This window comes from Macrotis lagotis, chromosome X (genome assembly GCF_037893015.1).
Source record: "Macrotis lagotis isolate mMagLag1 chromosome X, bilby.v1.9.chrom.fasta, whole genome shotgun sequence".
Classification (NCBI taxonomy): domain Eukaryota; kingdom Metazoa; phylum Chordata; class Mammalia; order Peramelemorphia; family Peramelidae; genus Macrotis; species Macrotis lagotis.
The window spans coordinates 49,199,854-49,222,131 of NC_133666.1; the positions used below are offsets into that span (position 1 = coordinate 49,199,854).

The 22,278-nt window shown below is 42.1% G+C and overlaps 1 protein-coding gene across 1 annotated transcript in view; it reads right to left on the bottom strand.

Moving 5' to 3' along the window:
* Nucleotides 1–19,378, bottom strand: part of CYSLTR1 (cysteinyl leukotriene receptor 1) — a 37,310-nt gene extending 17,932 nt beyond the window's left edge. Inside the window, exon 1 of the mRNA XM_074200461.1 lies at nt 18,934–19,378. The gene's annotated coding sequence lies outside the window, so the exon portion shown is untranslated. The remainder of the gene's footprint in view (nt 1–18,933) is intronic.
* Between the last annotated feature and the right edge of the window lie 2,900 nt (nt 19,379–22,278).

Sequence of the window (22,278 nt, forward strand, 5' to 3'; positions counted from 1 at the left end):
CAATGCTGCTGTGCTCCATAGCAAAAAGAGTCCTGGGTTTGGAATGCAAAAGACCTGTGCTATGTTGTAAGCTTGAGCAAATCATTTTTCCCTCCCCTGGGGCTCATTTTCCTCCACTGTAAAATAAACAAATTGGGACTAGAGATGATCTCTAAGGTCCCTTTCAGCTCTCGATCCTATGGCTACATGTCCTCCTTGCTCACAGGGTTCACTGCCTCAAACCCAATGACTCTCATTCCAATGAAGGCCTTTGTTGAGTGGGTATGTGGAGGTCTAGGAGAGGAAGTTCAAGGATAGGCCTCCCAAGAATTTGAGGTATTGAACTCTGTCTTACAGATGTCATGTCTGAAGTCTAAAAACATCCCAAAACTTTCTCCCTGGGTTGACTTGAGGTCTCTGACTGGACTCTCTTGGGGACTTTCAGTTGCTTCCTTGGTTCAGTGGATACTCTCTTTGGGATGTTGATCTGTTCTCAGTCCCCCTTCAATATTCAGTCCTTCTTGAGTTCTTGAGAACACATTGGCATTCTAAGAAGATGAAGACCTAGTTTCTATTATATTGAACTTTGAGTAAGGAATTGCTACAGAGTTACTTAGTTTGGGAATCAGTTCATTGAATTTCTCTAAAGCTTGCTCCAGGCCAACTTGGTGTCCTGTTTGGGTTCCAGAATGGCCTAAGGGACACAGGGTTTAAGTGCTATTGCTGATAAAGGTTTATACTTTTTGCTTCTGAATTAATCAATGTTCTGAAGTTTCATAAACAAGGAATGACTATAGATTTAGATTTAGAACTGGAAAGGACCTTAGAAGTCATCAAGTTCAAGACCTTTATTTTATAGATGAGAAAACTGAGGCACATAAAAGTCAAGGGGCTTGCTCAAGGTTTTCTCATGCATTCTGGTGAGTGTGAGTTCATATCATCTTTTCCTTTGCAAAGGTGGAGCAGGTATAAACGATTCTGGTCTATAAGATCTTTGGGCAGAAGCAATTTAGGGATGGGGTGGGGGGGGAATGTTAAGCCCATTACCTTAGACAATGAGGTTAAATTGTGCCCCAAGAAGCTTTTCTCTTAGGTAAGCAAGTGAAAGTTGAGGCAAATTACTTATTTATAGAACTCAGGTTCTAAGAGCAGACTTGTATGGCTGCTGAAAGCCCAGTAGGCCTAGCTTTAGGCTGAACTTTCCAAAATAAGAGTCAGACATTTATAATGATTTACTGGAATTAAAATCAGGAAGCCCTGGGTTTTGAATTCTGTCTCAGATAAGTACTTGATTACGTGACCTTGGAAAAGTCACTTAATTTATCAGCCTCAATTTCCTTACTTGTAAAGGTGGAGATAATAATAGCACCTTCTTCATAGGTCTATTGGAGAATCATATGTGATCAAGTGTATAAATTGCTTGTAAATCTTAAAGCTAATGCAAGTTAATATCTACAGAAACTCTGGATTCTTGGTTTAACATACTTCATGATAGCAGCAATACCTTTGACTGGCACACATCCCCCTGTTTACTGCCTTGCTTGATATTAATAATCATAGAGTCAATGACAAAGTCATCTCCTTGGTTTCATATTTCAAGTGATTTTGTATGATTTTTTCATATGCAAAGGAGACACCTTGTTGGAGGAGATCCTTGTGTTGATTATATCAAATGCAAGAAGTGGGAAGGGGAAGGAAGGGAATAAGCATCTATTTAGTATCTACTGTAAAGACACTTGATAATGCTCTACAAAAATGATCTCACTTGTGGGGCTATCATGGAACCTTTTAAATGAGATACATAATTAATCAAAAGGTCTTGGCCTAAGTATCCACCTAGGAAGCACCTTGTGGATGAAGTTGGTTGGACAGCCAATATGTTTAATCAATGTACATATTTTGGAGTAAGTTAGGACCAGAATTGAACTCAAGAGGACAATGGAGAAGTACATGGGCATGAGCAGATTGTAGCATCATCAACAAAGAAAGTCACAGAAAGATGTCATTAGAGAGAAAGGTGAGTGAGAATGAGGGATAAACAATGGTGAAGACTAAAGGAGATGTCCTGAGAACTAAATTAGGGTGAGTCCTGTGGAGGATTTGTGGGAAATAGTGAGCAAGATCTTATCCTGAGGATGAGAAGATTGTGTTCTGCACCACTGAAGGGAATCCCCACACTGAACTTTTTTTTTTTTTTTAGGTTTTTTTTTTGCAAGGCAAACAGGGTTAAGTGGCTTGCCCAAGGCCACACAGCTAGGTAATTATTGTCTGAGACGGGATTTGAACCCAGGTACTCCTGACGCCAGGGCCGGTGCTTTATCCACTACGCCACCTAGCTGCCCCTACACTGAACTTTCAAAGGCATCAAAATATGAATGCCAGAGATGCACAGGTCTCTTTTCTTCCTTGAGTTAGTTTATTTTGGCTTTACAGAGTGGAACTTCCTCACTTCTGGCAGTTGTTAGTCTAGTAGGACCCCAAATGTCACCTTTGACTCTTCTGTCTCCTTTGTGCACCATCTCCAGCTCAGGTGTCCAACTATATACCATGCACTTGCTATGTGAGTGGTTCCTTGCAGGCTCTCAGTCCATACGTCTTGGCCTAGGTTAGGTGTCCTGTAATAGGTAAGCCTTACTGTGGCAAGTATTTCATTAATGGTAGAGCATCAACCTGGTTTGTGAGATTGGGAAAGGAGAGAAACCCTTGTTTCTCCAAGTGGACCTTGGAGAGTCCTTGGCTAGAGGAAGTACTAGAGTACTTTCTAGTACTTAGAGTACTAAAAAAGTGTTATAAGTTGTTGCTGTCATAATGATAACATGGTTTCTGCATCCTGGGAGTTGCTTCCGAAGAGCTAAAGGAGCAGCTTAGAGTGTTGGAAGAAGGAGCTTAGAGAAAAAGAAAGTCAATGGGCCTCCAGCACCGTCTTAGGGTCAGGTCAACATGACCAGTTAACTCTGGACCCTTAGGCAGCTTGGGAGGCTAGAGAGAACAGGAATTCAATCAAGGGACGCAACTGCCTTGTCCTTACTTCCTGCGACTGGCCTCTAGAGCCCAGAGAAATTAACATCACTCTCTCTCTCTCAAGGCTCCTCTCTCCCATTATCCCTCACATCATTACAATAAACTGCAATCCCAATGTGGGATTCTGTTTGAGTCATTGAAATCCTACAGTCTTGATGCTTTTCAGTTTTCTTCTTTTTAAGTATTGGACACACTAATTTTTCTGTTTCCTTAAAAACCCCAAGTGGAACTATCTGGCCTCAGGTTGCTCAACCAGTCCCAAGAAGCCAATTTAGGGAAAAGACGGACCACAGGGTATGAGCTGAGTAGTCTCTTTACTCAGCACTCTCTTCAAAAAAGTCACTTTGACTTTGGAATTTTATTCCCACAAGATTGGGTGAAAAAGTATCTTTTGAACATTTCTCAAAATATCCATCTGTAACCAATGCATCTAAATTTGGGGAACTGACATTACTGCAGATCCTCTGGTGTAGAAAAGCAAATGAAACACACCCTCTTCTGGTGGAAAAAAAGGCCTCACCAATTTAGGGGGTATCACTTGGTTCAAGGAATCAAAAGGTCTGTCTTAAAGAGCCAATATTGACACAACAAGAGGATATTTCTGACCAAGAGCAAGGAGATGAGTGAAAAACATACACTGAACTTACTGTGTTTTTTAAATTATGAGTAATTAGTGAAAAAAATTAGAGAAAGGGGAACATAGAGTTTATTTTGGGGCCAGTTTTTCTGTTTAAAAAATATAACAGCCTTTTGAAAGCCAAGGCATGGGGGAAGCCCAATGCAAAGAGCCTGGGATTTAGAGCCAGGTTTAGATCCAATGTTCCCCATCTATATGACCTTGGGTAAGTTACATGGTCTTTCTGGGCCTCATTTTCTCATGTGTAAGATAAAGGGGTTAGAGAAACAGAAGGTCAGTATGTCCCCAGTACCAGCTTAGGGAGAGGGTGCCCTGACCAGCTAACTCTGGGCCCCTAGGCAACTTGGCAGGCTATAGTGGAAGACTCAACTGCCTTGCGCTGATTCCACATTCACCAGGCAGAGAGGCCTGAGGCAGAACGATCTCATAGTAATTTTCAAATTAGTATATGGTTTACATTTTTCAAAAGTAGACTGAAAACACTCCAATTTCAGGATCTCCTTGCCTTGAAAAAAATCCTATGATAAGACTATTAAAATGATGGGAGAGCTAATGGTAGGGAGAAAACTAGAGGAAGATGTTAACATGTTTGTGCTCTGGAAGGGTCAGTCATACCACAGACCCAGAAGGCTGTTTGGTGAGCAGGGAAAAATATGGTCTTTTGAATAAGCCTGTAGTATCCATTCCAGCTTTGGTTTATGAATCTCCCAAGGCCTGCCCAAATCACTAATTGGAGAAACCAAGTTGACAAATGCTTATTAAATGCCTCTTATGGACAACCTCTTACCCCAGGGCCTTGGGGACAAAAAGACAAGAACAAACCAAACAGACCCTGCCTTCAAGTTACTGACATTTTCCTGGGAGGATACAAAATGTGTAGAGAGAAGGTAAACTGAAGAGGGAGATATTACTACCAATTTGGGTCACAAGGAAAGTTTTCATGGAGGAACTGGCAGCTGATTGAGTTATTATTTTTTTAGGTTTTTGCAAGGCAAATGGGGTTAAGTGGCTTGCCCAAGGCCACACAGCTAGGTCATTATTAAATGTCTGACACCGGATTTGAACCCAGGTACTCCTAACTCCAGGGCCAGTGCTTTTATCCACTATGCCACTTAGCCACCCCTAGCTGATTGAGTTTTGAAGGAAGAAAAGAACTCTAGGAGGCCTAGATGAGGAGGGTGGGCATTCCTGGGCTGGGTGATGCCTTGAATAAATGCATGGTGGCTAGACATTCTGTACTGAGGAACATCTAGCAGTAACTTTGGTGAACTCCTCCAATTCAAGGCCCCAAGCTATTGTAAACATTATTTAGACAAAGAAGATTTTATTTGTAGCCCATTAGGATAATTAATTTGGTATGAGATAGTATGCCTTACTGAGCAAGGCATATAAAGAGATTTGGAGCTCTTTTCCTATGACTGTCTTTTCTTCTTCCTTTTCCCCTTCCTCTTCTTCTGCTGTTGTGATGACTGACTTTTGAAATTCTAGAAAAGGCACAGCAGAGAGGGCCAGAATGGGCTGGAAGCATTGAGTCCTAGCCTTACTTATTTGTGACCCTGCACAAAGTCATTAACTCCGTAGAGCCTCAATTTCCTTCTCTATAAAATGGACATAATAGTTAATTCTCTGCCTATTACACCAGGCCTGTGAAATTCAAATAAGATCATATGTGTAAAGTCCTATAGATACAGGTGAATGATTATGATTTTGGTATATTCTAGGCAGCATGGTATGGTAGCTAGAAAGCTAGATTGGGAGCCAGGGCAGTCTGGTTTCAGATTCTACCCTGACTACACTACTACACTAGCTCTGTGATTTTGGGCAAGTTCCTTAACCTCTCAGTGTGATCTGTGTTGGCACAGGGAGTGACTCAACTACTAAGATTCAAGATCATTCTCATTCAGTGTTTGGCTGTAAACTAGGAAAGCAAGCCAAGGATGGCATCCTCTCTTACTTATTTCCCACTCAAGCAAAATCATCGATCAATCTGATGGTAGACTATGATTCATAGTGTGTGAAAATGAGGTCAGTGACTGCATCTAAGCCATAAACTTCTTGAGGGATGGTGTCCTATGCTACAGGTCAGAGTTCAAGTCCTCTTTTTGTCATTCTTTAGTTTTGTGACATTGGAAAAGTATCAGATTCCTTATCTATAAGACGGGGGGGGGGTTGGGCTATGTTCTTTAGAGCTTGAGAATTTCTTCTATTTTTTTTTCTTATTTCATATCTGCACTTCCCCCCAACTCATCTCTCCCTTACAATGGCTAGGATGGTGTTCTATAGTTATTTATGATCAATTCATGGTTAATGAGGATGATGCCAGAACAGTGAATGAGGGGAGGTTTGCATTGAAACCAAGTATTTTAGGGCCAGAAGGAATCTTGTTGCCACCAAATTCAACATAGTCACTTTCTTTGAGAGAATAGCCACCCTTTGGTTAGATGGGAAGACAAGTCCAAGGAGTAACTTTGCCCAAGTCAGGTAGGATGATGGTTAATGGCACAGATGAGACTAGAAGCCCTGACTTCTGCCTCCTGGTCTAATGTTCTTTACACTTTCTACCTCTTGAGTCCTAATAGTTTCTACATCTGTAAGAACAGGAGCTAGTAATCTTGACTCTACCAGCCCTTTTAGGGTCACTGGGATGAAAATACTTTGCAAACTATAAAGCATCCATTTTCAAGAAAACTCTCATTATGCTTCATTTCAGGACATACTTTCAACTACCAATGGCCAATGACCTTGGCAGTACCCTCTCTTCAGGGATGGTATTGTGCCTGGATGGGATGTGCTAATCTACTTCTCAACAATCTCTTTCACCATTCTAGTATCAAAGCAGGCCAGAACTGTTTTTAGTTTTTTTATTTGTATCCCTAACCCTTAGCATAGTGTTTAGCCCAAACTTTAATAGATTTTCATTCATTCAGCATAGAAATGCAAATTGTGATGGTGATTTCCAACATGCTGCCTCCTGTCCAGATACTTTCTCTTGACCTGCCTTAAGACTGACAACTAAGATTTTGAAGTAAGTTGATTAGGTTGTTGCTTCAGTTAGTTTTATGCAACCCCAAGATTTGATTCTTAGCCCTCTCTCTCCATACTCATTCACTTGGAGATCTTTTCCCCCTCTCTTGGCTTTAACTACAGTCTCTATGTAGCTGCTTCTCCAAATGAACATCTGCAGTTCCAAATTTACATCTGCTGAGCTCCAGACCCATCATTTCCTGCTGTACATTTCCATACAGATGAGCTGGTGTCATTTGAAACTCAACACGAAATGCTCTGTAAGCTCTAAGTTTTGACTAAGTAAGAAAATGACTTGAATGTGGAGAAGAGGGGAAGAGGGGTAGGAGTCAGTGCAGCAAGAGAATGGCACAAAGCGGAGATTCGTCAGGTGGGGATTTCAGGGAATCCATGAACTTGGTTAGGAAAAGCAATCTTTATTTCCACTAACTGAAATTTAGCATTTCTTTCAACGATGAAATCTAGGCAACAGACCACAGTAGAATTAGCAATGTTAGGGAAAATAAACAATTTTCTTTCTGTCTGAATTCATAGACTTCCTGAAATTCACTAAAAGAAATCACAGATATTTTCATATCTCATTATAATTGTAGATATCTCAAAAGAGTTTATGTTCACCACTACTTTGAAATCGTTAGTTATTTTTTTAAATTTTATTTATTTAAGGCAATGGGGTTAAGAGTGACTTGCCCAAGGTCACACAGCTAGGCAATTATTAAGTGTCTGAGGCCAGATTTGAATTCAGGTCCTCCTGACTCCGGGGTCGGTGCACTATCTACTGCACCACCTAGCCGCCCATCATTACAGTTATTGGACTGGCTGCTAGATGATGTCTTCCTGTCTATAGAGTTGCTGGGATATATCTGCTCAGCAAGCTTTACCAGCCTGCACAAAGGGTCTATAAGCCCCAAAGGGTAAGAAGTCTTTTTTAAGGGATAAATGACTTTATCCATTCATTTAACTGAAATTTAAAGAGCCTGGGAGCTATCAATTTATCTGGTTGTCTGCCAAGTCCAGAATGCTATCCTCCTCCTTGTTCCTTCTGCCTTTTGGCTTCCTTCCAGATTCAGCTGAAATCCTACTTTTTAAAAGAATCCTTTTCCAGGTCCTTTCTTACCCCCCCCCCCCCCCAACTGCTGGTGTCTGCCCCTGGAAATGATCTCCCATTTGCAGTGTCAAGGTTTTGCATGGTCTTAGCTTTTAGTATGTTGGGTCCTCCACTAGAATGGGAGCTCCTAGACAGTTTTTTGATCTTTCTTTGAATCTCCAGCCACATGAAGTTCTTAAGTTAATGCTTTGTGATTGATTGCCATCTATAGGAAGAAAGAATTAGGCAGAATTCTGAAAAGAGTTTAAAATAAATTGGAAAAAAAGACTAAGGAGATGAGTTCTGGAAAGGATTAGGTATCTTGAATATTTAGAAGCTACTGGAGAATTATCTCCAGGAAGAAGAAAGCAAAGGAGTCAGAGTTCTGGATTTAGAAAGGAAGAGATCATGGAGTTGGAGAGACCATGGCAAGGACAAAGGTAGCTGCAAACTCCTGGGGCTGGAAAAGCGTCAGAGGCCTGTACAAAACCCATATACCCAAGATATGGCTGTCTGAGAGCAGACCCTGGGGGAAGCTTATGACTGATTCTGGATCTGAGACAAGACCATAGTTTGGTGGTAGAGCTTCACATTCCATTTGATCAACTGCCCACCTAGGCCATCTTACTACTTCCCTTCCCTGATGATGATCTGCTCTTCACAACCCAGATCACTACCCTCCACACCAGACACGAGCCATGCATCTCCATATGCAGATCTTCCCGTATCTATGCTGTAGTCCCTAGGAAAATTAATCTACTCATTCTGGAGCTCCTCCCCCAGGGCTCCAACTCAGTTGATTGGTCACTCCAATTAGCCCATGTAGTCTGATACATCTACTGACTGGTCCTAGACACTAAATTATGCTTCAGTTCTAGATTTAGTCCCATGTAGTCAATTCATGTCTTCATTTGTTTGCCCTCCCTGGTTATCATTCTCTCTGTGTTGTTTTTCCTTATTAGAAAGTAAGTTCTTTGTAGATAGGGGATGTCTGTCTTTTTCTTATATCAATATCTCCAGTATTTAGCATAGTATCTCACAGAAAGCAAATAACAATTTTTTCCCCTTCATTTCTACAGTAGGGAGCAAATAAAAAGCACTTTGCTTTGCATCCTGGAACTATGACTAATGACCACTGTCATCCTGGGTAAGTCAGATAATTTCTCTAAGCCTCAGTATCCTCATCTGTAAAATGGGGGAGGGAGGTTGGACTAAATGTTTCTTGCCTTCCTTTCAAGATGTTCTGAAGTGTTAATTCTAGGAATCACTTGGGAGAGCCTGAGACACTAAAGCTGAAATAGCGAAAAATATTCACAGAATTTTAAGATGTACAAAACATTAAATGGCCTCAGGAGTGAAACTGAACTGATTATTTAATGGCAAATGATCAGTAGCCCATACTTCCCTCATACAAGTGGCAGCAGAGAATTTATTTATTTTTTAATTTATTTATTTAGGTTTTTTTTTTTTTTTTTTTGGAAGGCAAATGGGGTTAAGTGGCTTGGCCAAGGCCACACAGCTAGGTAATTATTAAGTGTCTGAGATCAGATTTGAACTCAGGTACTTCTGACTCCAGGGCCGGTGCTCTATCCACTGTGTCACCTAGCCGCCCCGGGAGCAGAGAATTTAAAGCTGAAAAAGATCCTTTCTGGGTCAATGCCCTCATTTTCGACAGAGGAGGAAATAAGCCAAGAGAGGGAAGTGACTTAAGATGACATGGAGATTGCAACCCAAGTCCTGGGTTTCTTTCTTTCTTTCTTTCTTTTTTTTTTTAACCATGTTGGAATTCAGATTTATTTTTAGAACAAATATAAAAAGTAAAATTCAACACTTCTAATGAAAAACCTCTTTATAGTATAAATCTTACATTAATTTGCATTGTTTACATGATATTGATTGCATTGTTTCCTTAAGTTACACAGAATAATCTGAATATAACTTCTGATTAGTACTCAGAAGACCAATCCCTTAAATGTTATTCTATGATTCAAGGTTGCTATTGAAAGTAACTGTATTGGGGCAGCTAGGTGGTGCAGTGGATAGAGCACCGACCCTGGAGTCAGGAGTACCTGAGTTCAAATCCGACCTCAGACACTTAATAATTACCTAGCTGTGTGGCCTTGGGCAAGCTACTTAACCCCATTTGCCTTGCAAAAAACCTAAAAAGAACTAGGAAGATCACTGGTGCTGAAGTCAGAGAACCTGGTTTTAAATTTCATCTGAGATGTAATACCAATATGATCTTGGCAAGTCAAAATATGCCTAGGCTTAATCCAGTTTCATCTTGTCAAAGTTAGGTGTTCTGAATCAGCTTACTATCAATAAAAGCATAGAGTCATGATCATTGATATCACCAAGTGAAAAGCTGTCAAAATTAATGGTTGACTCAAGTAATTTATTGATTTCTATAGATCTTTGGTTAAAGTTCTATTCTATTTGAAATCAAAATGATCTTATGTAAGTGATATAACCTCAATGACCTTTAGTTTCCCATCTACAAATAACAAGTCCTGGGTTTCTAAAACTATTATGTCACCTTGGTTTCTAAAAACTGGCTTGCAGTGAATTGCTCCCATGTGGATGCTAGGCTGTTATAGACAGATATGGAGAAGTTAGGCTCAAGCCAAGGAGAAGAGTGTGGGAGATCTGCTGGAAAGAAAAAAACCAAATGGACTGACCTTCAGAACCTGGCTGGAGCTTATCGAAGCCTGTCCTTTCCTCCCATTACTCTGAACATTTTATGTGCCAGCCAAAGAGTCTTGTTATTCCTTCTATATGCCCCACCTCCATGGCCTTGGCCAAGCTACGGTATAGATTTTAGCTACCTTCCAGACTCACCTCCTGTGAGAAGCTTTGTTTTCTTCCACTAGTTTTGACTTCTTTCCCCTCTCCTCAATTTATTTATTTATTTATTTTTTTTCTGTTTACCCTGGCTATAGAGTAGAAGAATATCAGCTCCTTGGAGGCAAGGACTGCTTATTTTTTGTCTTTATATCCCCAGTGACTGTCATACTAAATAAATGCTTAACAAACTGAATGGTATTTCTCACTTCTTCTCTGGAAGGTGGCAGTTTAATTGTGGGACCCTGATTTTTACCAGGGGTAAGCTTAGAGGCATGGTGGATGAAGAGATGCCCTGATAGCCCAGATCACTGGGGCCCAGTTTAGCCTGTGACCATATGGTAGTTAGATGACCTTGGACAAGTCATTAAAACTCACATTGCTTTAAGCAAATTTCTAAGACTAAGTTGCTGAGAAGAGGCTAGCTGGCGTTGGTAGCTGGAGTTTTTTGATCAAGGAGTGAAATCACAGGTCTAGCCCCTATCCCTAGAGCATGAAGCCAGCGAGTCCTCCAATATTTATTTAACTGATTGGTCAAGGACATCCCTCCTTCTCCCACACAGTCACTGGCATCATAAAGCTTCCACCACCCTGGACAGTGATCCAATCCTAAATTCCCCATTCTGAATATGCCGGGGGAACTGACCTTTGTGCTGACCTCTTGGGAACTTTGCATGAGAAGAGAGCTTTGAAGTTCCATGATGGATCCCCATCAGAGGGCACCTACCTTTGAAATGTTTGAGTCTGGAACTTGCCCAGGGCAGACCTTGCCTTCAGGTGTGTTAAACAGACTGGATAGAGTGCTAGATCTGGAGTCAAAGGACGTGCTGGATGAGCTTGAGCAAGTCACTTAACTGCTCTGTCATCAATCAATTTCCTCTGCTGTAAGAGGGGTGAGGCTAGACTGTATTAGATGGCCTCTAAGGTCTCTTCTCCCTCTAAAACATCAGAGTCAAATGAAATGGATCTGAAAAAACCTTAAAAAGACATATTACAGGGGTGGCTCGGTGGTGCAGTGAATAGAGCACTGGCCCTGGAGTCAGGAGTACCTGAGTTCAAATCCGGCCTCAGACACTTAATAATTACCCAGCTGTGTGACCTTAGGCAAGCCACTTAACCCCACTGCCTTGCAAAAAAAAGAGACAAGTACATACTTCAGAGCTCTCAGAGAGGATAATCTTACTTCATTATTTCCTTTTCTGGGAAAAAAAAGGAAGGAAAGAAGAGTATTAGAGTTAGGAAGGTGTGAGTTTAAATTCCATCTCAGACACTTACTTGCTGTGTGATCCCAGGCAAAACACTTAACCTCTTTGAGCCTCAGTTTTCTTATTTGAAAATGGGGATAATAACATCATTGACTTCATAGGATTATTGTGAGGATCAATTGAAATAATTTCTGTACACCATTTTGCCAATTTTCCTTTGATTTAGAAATACTAGCAAGCGGCAATTCTATTATGCTGTTCTTTCCCTTCTTCCTGAATTCCTGGGAAAACAAACAGTAAAGACAGTCTTTTGGGAGCACTTTAAAAATACCCACTTATCTTCACATGGGGCATGACATGGATGAAGCCCAATAACTCTGCAAGACTGATTATCTGATGATTGTCCTGTTTTACAGATGAGGAAACTGTAGAGAGAATGATGGCGTAATTAGGCTAGATAGAGCAAGAGATAGAAAGGTGCTGAAGGCCAACACATCTTCACCAGTCTGCTATCAGAAGGCGAGATCAGAGATTTAGAGTAGGTGGGGAGCTTGTTCTGGGCAAGCATAAAATTGCAATGAACAGAGACAAAGTCTTATACTACTAAGATGTCCTGCCTACCTGGGCTCATTATAGTGATGTGCAAACCATAGGGAGGAGGTAAGATGACATGGGTATCTCTGTGGTCTACCTCACTGCATCTCTTGGGTCCCCTTCTTTGTCTGGCTTGCGGAAATGAGGTGATGCATACCATTACTTTCTGAATGTCATCTCTAGAGAATAACAGTAACTTGATTACTCATATGGCCCATAGACCTTAGAGGCTGTCGGATTTTATAGTGAAGTAAACATAGGCAACTCTTACCAACAGCCCCAAACTGGAGTATGTCAAATAAGGTTAATAAAATAAGAGGGAGTGGTCAGAATTCTTTTAGTCATAGACTGTACCCGTAGATATTTAGCAGTCTCTAACTGTATCTCCCTTTCTCCTCTCTTTTTCTGAATAAACTGAACTTATTTAACTAGCCTGCATCATTGGTCATCTACTCCAGTCCCGTCATTTTACAGATGGGGAAAGTGAGACTGAAAAGTTAAGAGACTTGTCCAAGGTCATATGATTAGTGTGTGGCAGAGTTGGTATGTGAATTCAAATCTTCTGCTACAGAAGGCCTTGTTGTCTCTAGGAGATGGATTTAGGACAGTTCATTTTTTTTAGATTTTTTTTTGCAAGGCAATGGGGTTAAGTGGCTTGCCCAAGGCCACACAGCTGGGTAATTATTAAGTGTCTGAGGCCGGATTTGAACTCAGGTCCTCCTGACTCCAGGGCTGGTGTTCTATCCACCACGCCACCTAGCTGCCCCTAGGACAGCTCATTTAATAATTTTGAGTGAAAAGGGCAAGGAGCAAGAAGATGGTCTTTGAAAGAAAGGAGAGGTGGAAAGTCAGACTTATTTGGAGTCAAGCAATCCTGCCTGGAGCTGAGGGGAATGAGAAGGCCTAAGGACTAGGAGCTCAAGACGAGCTAGGTATTACATGCCTGGGGCGAGTTCTTTTCCTCTCTTTGAAGCAGAATTTCCTTGGCTATGTAATGAAGCCCTTTTTAAAAATTCATATTGGATAACTCTGTGATACAACCCACTTTTCTCTAGTGACTCTGGAGCCAGAAGCATTACAAATTTAGAGAAAGGAAGCATCCTCTCAGCACACTGTCTCATTGGAGTATGTCCAAGGGTAGCCACCTTGATGGGACTTGAAACCATGCCACATGAGTCACAAGTCCAAGAATGTTTAGTCTGGAAAAGACAATATTTAGGGTAGGCACAGCAGCTGTCTTCAAATATATGAAAGGCTTTAAAGTGGAAGGAGGAGTGTTGCTATTTTGTCATTCGGTCACGTCTAATTCTAAATGATCCTGTGGACATTGTCGATGGGATTTTCTTGGCACAGATTCTGGAGTAATTTGCTATTTCCTTCTCCATCAGGGCCCCATTTTACAGATGAGGGACTGAGGCAAATAGGGATTAGGTGATTTGCTCAGGGTCACATAACTAGCAAGTATTTGAGATCGAATCAGAATTCAGATATTCCTGACTCTAGACCTGGTGCTCTACCAACTGAGCCAACTCATTTATGAGGTTTTTGAGCTAGGATCAATGAGTAGAAGTGGCAAAAAATTCAGATTTCAGTTCTGTGGTGGGGAACATTTCCAAATAATCAAAAATGGGATGGGCTGCTTTAGCACCTAGTGAGTTCCTCATCATTGGAGGTCTTTCAACAGAATCTGAATGAATACTGTGAGTGATGCTATAAAGAGGATTCCTTCTTAGGCATGGGTTACTCTTGATGCCCTTTGAGGTCCCTTCCATGGTGAAATTGTGAATTTTTGAAAAACAAGCCGAGAACTCCATAAAGTTAATCTTAGAGAAACATAAGAGCTACCACTTGGCCTCTTCATATCCCCAGTTCTAATATACATGACATCTGGAGAGAATCAAAGTCCCTACTGAGAAGAGGTAGAACTGTGAGAGGTGGGAATTCTCTAGGTCTGATTCTCATTCTTTCCCTGAACAGGCCAGAACCTGGGGTGACAATGTGTCATCTCAACACAAAGACATCCTGCCTAAGTCATCTCCCCTGTCTTATAGTGTGGAGACTGCATGATGAAACATGGCCTACACTTCTTGGAAGAGGCACAATGTACACACTGGTAGACACAGTTACTGTGAGCAGTGGTTTTGCTTAACTGGTTTTCTCTGTTATCAGGGAGAAATCTGGGAAGAACAGGAAATATATGTGACATAAAAAATAAAAGGCATCAATACAAATTAAAATGTCATACAAAGAAGGCCAGTGATTTCATGACCAATGCTAGTCTTACTTAAGAGCAGGTAGTGTCTGAGAAGTCCTAGGAGGTCCCTTTGCTGCCCAATTACTCCCCCACTGGTGTGTTGATGCTTGAAATCCCTTAACCTGGCCAAAAAGCATTTCCTCTCTTTCCTGGTATGGTATCAAGATTAGAATTCCGATGTCTCCAGACAAGGGGAACAGCTGTCTCACATCCACTGGGCTTGTTAGGTCTCCTCTGAGGGTAGGTTTGAGCAGAAAGGGAAGAAGGAACTAGACAGCTGAACTATGTGGGTAGATTGGAGGGCCAGGACTGTGACCCTGGGGGACTTTCAAGTTTGCCTCTAAACGTGACTTATTTCTAAGAAACACAGTAACACAGATCTTTAAGGAAAGGTTTGTTTTCAAGGCAATGAGGAGGTAAAAAGAAGAATCTTTGGGATTGGAATGGGAAGACCTAGATTCCAATCACAGTCCTGCCATTTAAATAGCTAGATGACCTTGGGCAAGTTACTCTCTAAGTCATCAGTAATGATTATAATAACACTAACTCACTTGATATCATACTTAGAGGCTATCAAAATGCTTCATCATATATGTGGTCTCATTTGATCCCTACAACAACCCTGGAAGGTCAATTCTGTTATTATCCCCACTTTATGGATGGGGAAATTGAGGCTCATAGGAGTTAAGTGACTTGCTCAGAGTCACATAGCTAGGAAGCTATTAAGGCCAGACTTGAACGCATAGAAACATGCATTTAGAGTTGGAAGGGATCTTGAGAATTGACTTGCTTAAAGTTCTTGATGATGTTTGCCCTTCAATCTCCAAGAAGACTGTGACATCAGGGAGGTGATGCCATGACAAACACATGAATCGGATGGGAGTGAGGAGGAACTGTGCTAAGTCCTCAGCCTCACTTTCTCCTCCAAAACCCTCTGGGTCTAGTGACTAGATAGGAATCAGGATGACTGGAGATGGTCCTGGATGGGAAGCAAGTCACCATTGCCTAGCAACCCCCCCCCCAAAAAAAGAATTCCTAGCTAGCCCAACTCGGGGGGGGGGCTAGGTGGCGCAGCGGATAGAGCACCAGCCCTAGAGTCAGGAGTCCCTGAGTTCAAATCCAGCTGCAGACACTTAAAAATTACGTAGCTGTGTGGCCTTGGGCAAGCCACGTAACCCCATTACCTTGCAAAAACCTCAAATAACCCCCCCCCAAAAAAACCAAAACAAAATAAAGACCAACTCAGATAGCTCCTCTTCCATGTGTCCTTCCATGCTTCAGTCAGTAGCAACCTCCTCCCCTCTTATTTTATATAGCATGTCCTTCACTCTCTCTTGCACATTGACTATGGGCTATTATATGTATATTATAGTTATCTTTCTGTGAGAGCAGAGGCCATGTACAATGTTGTCTCCCTTGAATATCAGCAATGGGAATGCCATTGAAGAGTATACAGAATAAAAACAAAACAAAACCAGCCCAGAAGTTCACTGGCCAGATGTCCAATGAATTCTTTTCATTATGATTGTATGTTTCCAATATCCCCCAAACTTTCTGAGAGAGGGGGGATGCTGTTGCAGATGTCTCAGGTCCATTTCCTCTTCTGTGCAAGAAGGGAGATTCGATGACTTCTGGGCTCTTTCTAATGCTTGCTTTCTATGTTTATTGCCTTCACTGAATTGACCAGTCTTCCTGTTCCTGGTCTGTATTTCTAGTCTTATCATATTAGAACTGAAATAAAGCTTAAGAGTGTGGTTATGCAAACCATAGTGGCATGGGAGCCAGTAAAGGGATCTTAGATCATAGATTGAGAGCCAGAAGGGGCCTTAGAAAGTCATGTAATCCAAGCCCCTCATTTGACAGATAAGGAAATCAAAGCCTGGAGAGATGAAGTGTCCTATCCATGAACATGAACATAGTAGGTGATGTAGCCAGGATATGAATCCAGGTCCTCTGTCTTAAAAGTCAGTGATTGTTCCATTATGCCCAGTGTCTCCTTACCTCTAAGATAAAATACTAACTTCTCTGACCAGTGTTTCAAGTTTTCCCTAAATCTCCCATCTAATCAATCTCCCACCTAATGGTCTGGTATGATTCCTATTGTACCTCTTTTGTACTTTCTGATCCAAGCAAACTGAACATTCCATCTCTCAATGACTTACCCTCTTTTGCCTCTTAGGAGGCCCTCTCACATCTACCTCAGACGATTCTTAGATTCTTTCCGTACGAGGCTTCCTGAGGTTCCTCCAATTGCTATTACTCATCTCTCCTTAAATGACTATTTCCTTATCTGAGTAGGTGCAAAGTTCCAAGAACTTAATATTCATAAGTATTCATAAATGCATGTTGAATGATAGATACCATATGACATGGCCCCCATAGAATATCAGCACCTTGAGGACAGGGATTGGTTTGATTTCTTTCTTTCTTTCTTTTTTTTTTTTGGTCTTTGTCACCTCACAGAGATGAACTCTCTTGAATTGTTTGTTGATTTGAGTACAATAGCTGGCCAGCCATGCAGATAAAATACTTCTCATTTATCTAAGACTACTTGCAAACCCATATATAATATATAATAGTTTTGCATTTGTCATGAATAGTCATTTATGTGGAAATGAGTTAGGAATGCTTGGTAATTCATTCTTGCAAACATCTCAAAATTATTTAAAACCAAATGTGATCCCAAGGCCAGGTTTAGCTCACATGTGGCATTCATATAACATATAACACCTGCCTAATGTTCTCTCTACCGCTTCTCTCCAGTTTCCAAGGCCTAGTCTGAGGCTCCGAAGGTAGAACTAACAAATCAAACCAACCACAGAGAGACCCTGTCACACCATTCACTTGCTTCTCAAAACCATTTGTTGCTCATTGGACTTAGAATTAGAAAATCTGGTCTTAAGTCTGTAAGATGACTCTAGACTACATAGATAATATATAGACTATCAGTGTTACTAAAGGCAAGTCACTTAAACTCTTTAAGTTTCAGCTGTCTCATCAGGAAAACGGGCACACTTGTACCGCCTACCACTTGGCAAACTGGAATGCACAACAGCAACATACGGCCGCCTTCTTCATCCTTACCCTTTTCATTTCCTCTGCTGCCACAAAGTAGGAGGATCGCCCTCCCAACTAACTGGATGTTAGATCCAGCAAACTGTGTGGCTCCAGGGTCCTACAGAGTAAAACCTCAGGAAATCTTTGCTGTTGAATTGGATGCGTGGCTTAGGAAGCTATTCAGTGTGTCCAACTGCTATGCTTTGGCTGAGGCCCTTTACAAACACAAGGTAAAGAGCTAGAAAATGACAGAGATGGGGAAGATCGAAAAATCAAGTGTGAAGAATTAAAGTGGAAATGAGATGGGTCCTTGAAGCATGCAATGAAAGACCTACGTGAGACCTTCAAGCATAGGCTATAGGAAACCTGAAAGGTCCTAAACTTAGTGGCAGAAGAAGATGGGCTTTCCTCTGGGCTGTGCCACTTACCCATTGGGGGAAAATCAAGGGTAAATCCTACCATCTAGCTAAGCTTAAGTCTCCCTATCTAAAAATGGGGATGATGCTGAGAGTATTTGTGCTACTCAGTCAATAAATATTTATTAAGCATCTACTAGGAGCTGAGTGCTGTGCTAAGTGCTAGAGATAGAAAGAAAGGCAGAAGACACAGTTCCTTTCCTCAAAGACCTTTTGTTCTAATGGTGAAGATGACATAGAAACAACCAGATCCATCCTAGAAACCTGTAGAGGAAAGGGCCTCCTGGAGAAGGTGGGGTTTAGTCTGAGTCGAAGGAAGCCAGGGATTCTCAGAGAGGGAGCTGAGGGGGCATCAAACCCCTCATTTTACAGAGGGGGAAAACTGAGGCCAGAGAGGGGAGGGGTTAGCAAAAGGCAGGTCTCTGAATTTCCAGTCTCTTTCTATTTTGTCTCTAGAAAGGAAACTGCAGTTAAATGAAACAAAACAAAAAGAGTTCAAGAGGGAAGCTCCTCATGTATTGCCAGAAGGTGGTTCTTTGCTAGCTTGGCTGCACCTGGGAAGTTCTGGGGCTGTTGGGAAGGGGCAGGTGTCTCCCGCTCAGCTCCCCAGCATCACCCCTCCTAGCTAAGGGGGAACACCAGGCTCCCTATTCTCAGCCAAAGGAAAGAGGAAGAAAAGCATTCCCACAGCAGCCCAGCTTGAAAACCCAAAGGGGAGCCACCTTCTCTTCTTCCCTCCAAGGTTCCTGGGGAGTGAGAGAGACAAGTACAAACAGCCTTTTTCTAATAAACACCTGCCCATGAAGGAATCTACTTACCTTAGGAGGGCTGGAGGCTGCCCCTGCTGGGAATCCTTGACAAAGGGTCCCAAAGGGTCTCGGCAATTGGAGCTGGCTGGCACTGGGCTAAGCTGGGCTGGCTGCTGGCAGCTGTGTCCTGCCCTGTCTGGCCTGGCTTGTGGGCTACCCACCATTCACATGGTGCCTGCCCTCTAAGGCAGCTTCTGCAGCCAGATAGGTCGCTGCTCTGGTGAGGAGGACCTGGTGGGGAGAGGGCAGGGCCCGCTGGCTAGTCAATATTCATCCTCTCCTTCCTCTTTCACATTAGCCGCCCCCCGTTTTGCCCCCACCCCTTCTGGCTTTAAGGAGGGCAGAAGGGAGGGAGCCAGAGAGGATGGGGCCAGTAAGAATAGCAGTTACAGGCTTGCAGGTTGTGTGGGAGTGGGTTGGAGGGCAAAGGGGGGGCTGGGCCTCTTCCTCTGAACTCCCCAGAAAAGCATGCAGCTGTGGGGACTGTGGGAAGCAGGGAGGATTTTTATGACTAGGGCTGGGGGTGGGGGGGAGCTGGATTATCTGTAGGCGGGGAAAAGTGGATCCTACCAGTCTCTGCTAATGTAATTGGCACGATGGGAAACTTGATTCTCAGGAAGGTTAATCGGCTCACTTCCCCCCACCCCCTTTTCTTTTCTGACACTTGTGGATAGAGACTTCCACTGCAGAGCTCCTTTGGTGGGGGTGATATTTGCAAAACTACCATCCTGGTTTGGATTCAGTATACTGTAGCAGAAGGAATATGTACTCTGGCTATATCTATTTGTATACACAGGATTGTGTGTGTGTGTGTGTGTGTGTGTGTGTGTGTGTGTGTGTGTGTGTGTGTGATAGAGAGACAGAGACAGAGACAGAGGGACAGAGAGACAGAGACAGAAACAGAGAGACTGAAACAGAGCAAGGCAGAGAGAGGCAGAAAGAGACACAGAGAGTATGTGTGTACTTTATATTTAATTACAGAGGTTTCCTGCCAATAGATGTTATCCTACCAATAAATAAGTTTATTGAGGTCAGGGATAGTTTTCTTTCTGCCTTTGTGTTGCCAGTAGTAGGGGCGTGTTGAATGAATGAATGGGGTCCTGGATTTAGGGTCTGCAGACTTGGTTTTGAATCTTGACTGGACTGTGCTACCCTGGGCAAGTCCTATCCCTCCCAGTCGCTTCTCAGGTGGGTTAGACGGTATGAATTCTGAGGGCCTTTCACTTCTCAAACTTCCTAGTTTATCATTCTTTATCAGTTGCCTCTCTGCAACTTGCCCAATATCCTTCCTAGTTCTGCCTCTTAGGGCCAAGTAAAACAAATTGAATCCCTCAGCAGCACCTGTCAAATGAAGTCAGACAGGCTTTATGCTCCATCTCTGGAATGCCCTGCTTCTTTACCCCAACCTCTTAGAATCTCCAGCCTATTTAAGAGGTCAGTTCAAGGACAGCCTCCTCCATGGCACCTTTCCTGGTTCCTCCCAGTGGCAAACTGATTGTCTTCCCCCCCCATCTTTTTATATTGCTTCACCTGTGAAATAGAAGCAATATGAGATTAGGGGCAATCTGACCTTGCTTAGTGTCTCTAGCACCTAACATAGTGCTTGCACATAGTAGATGCTTAAAAAATACTAGCTGATTGATCATGTTACCCCCCCCCCTTTTAGTTTTTTACAAGGCAATGGGGCTAAGTGGCTTGCCCAAGGCCACACAACTGCGTAATTATTAGTGTCTAAGGCAAGATTTGAACTCAGGTCCTCCTGACTCCAGGGCCGGAACTCTATCCACTGCACCACCTAGCTGCCCCTCATGTCCCCTTCTTAACCCTTCACTTATACATGCTAAACTTAACCTCTTACTTGAGGAGACTTGCTTTCTTGTGACATTATTCTCAAAGGACTACGCCATCCCTTTTGATTTCATCTTTCCTTACCTGTCTTTGCTTCATCTTCTGAAATATGTATCTTTTAAAAGTCTCACCTTCCCTACAACCACATCAATCCTTTTAGATCCCCCCTTTCTTCCTCACAAGAATTGATTGTCTTTGAGGCTTCAGAATCTCATCATCCTTTTTAGACTGACTTCCCCTATAGTTTTTGCTTATGAGATCTTACTGATCCTCTTTCTAAATCCTTTGGCATCTACTCTTCACAAAATGAGGAGGTGTGTCTTGTCAGACTACACTTGGCTTTCACAAGTTCTTTTCACAATATTTTTTGTTTGTTTATTTATTTTATATTATTACAATAATCTTCTTGTGAGAGTAAACATAAACACCTGTCCTCCCAAAGGATGAGAAACCTTAATAATACTTCAGTCTGTGTTCAGATTCCAATGGCTCTGTTTCAGGGATGAGTTGCCTTCTTGTCCACCAAAGAAGTTGCTTCAATATTTTTCCCACAGTTGCTATTACTAGCTGCATTTCCCTCCACTTTATTCCTTTTCACTCTCATTCTATTCTCTCTTTCCTTTCACCCTGTCTTTGTTCAAAAGTGTGTTGTATCTGAGTATCCTCTTCCATGATCTTCCCTCTCTTCTATCTCCTAATCCCCACCCCGGTTCCCCCTTATCCCATCCCTTTCCTTTCATTTTTCCCTAGGGTGAAACAGATTTCTATACTCTATTAAATGTGTATGTTATTTCCTCTCCAAGTTATTTCTGATGAGAATGAAGGCTTACTCATTCCCCATTGCTTTCCCCTGTTCCACCCCATTGAAAAAGCTTTTTCTTGCCTCTTATGTGAAATATCTTAGCCCCTTCTTCCTCTCCTTTTTCTTCCTCCCAGTACTTTCTTTTATCACACATTAACTCCATCTTTTTACTATATTATACCATTATATTCTGCTTCTTCCTATGTCCTGTCTATATATGCTCCTTTTTTTTAGTTTCTTTTGCAAGGCAAATGGGGCTAAGTGGCTTGCCCAAGGCCACACAGCTAGGTGATTAATAAGTTTCTGAGGCCGGATTTCAAACCAGGTACTACTGACTCCAGGGCCGGTGCTCTATCCACTATGCCACCTAGCCGCCCCCTATAAAAACTTATATATGCTCCTTCTAACAGCTCTTATAAATGAGAAAGTTCATATGAGTTATCAATATCTTCTCATGCAGGAATACAAACAATTCAACATCATTAAGCTCCTCATTGTTAGTCCTTCTCTTCCACTCCCTTTATGGTTCACCAGAGTCTTATACTTGGAGATCAAACTTTCTGTTCAGCTCTGGTTGTTTCAATAGGAAAGTTTGAAAGTCCTCTGTTTCATTGAAAATCCATCTTTTCCCCTGAAAGAGTATGTTGGCTTTTGCTGGGTAGTTGATTCACGATTGTAAACCAAGATCTTTGGCCTCCTGGAAG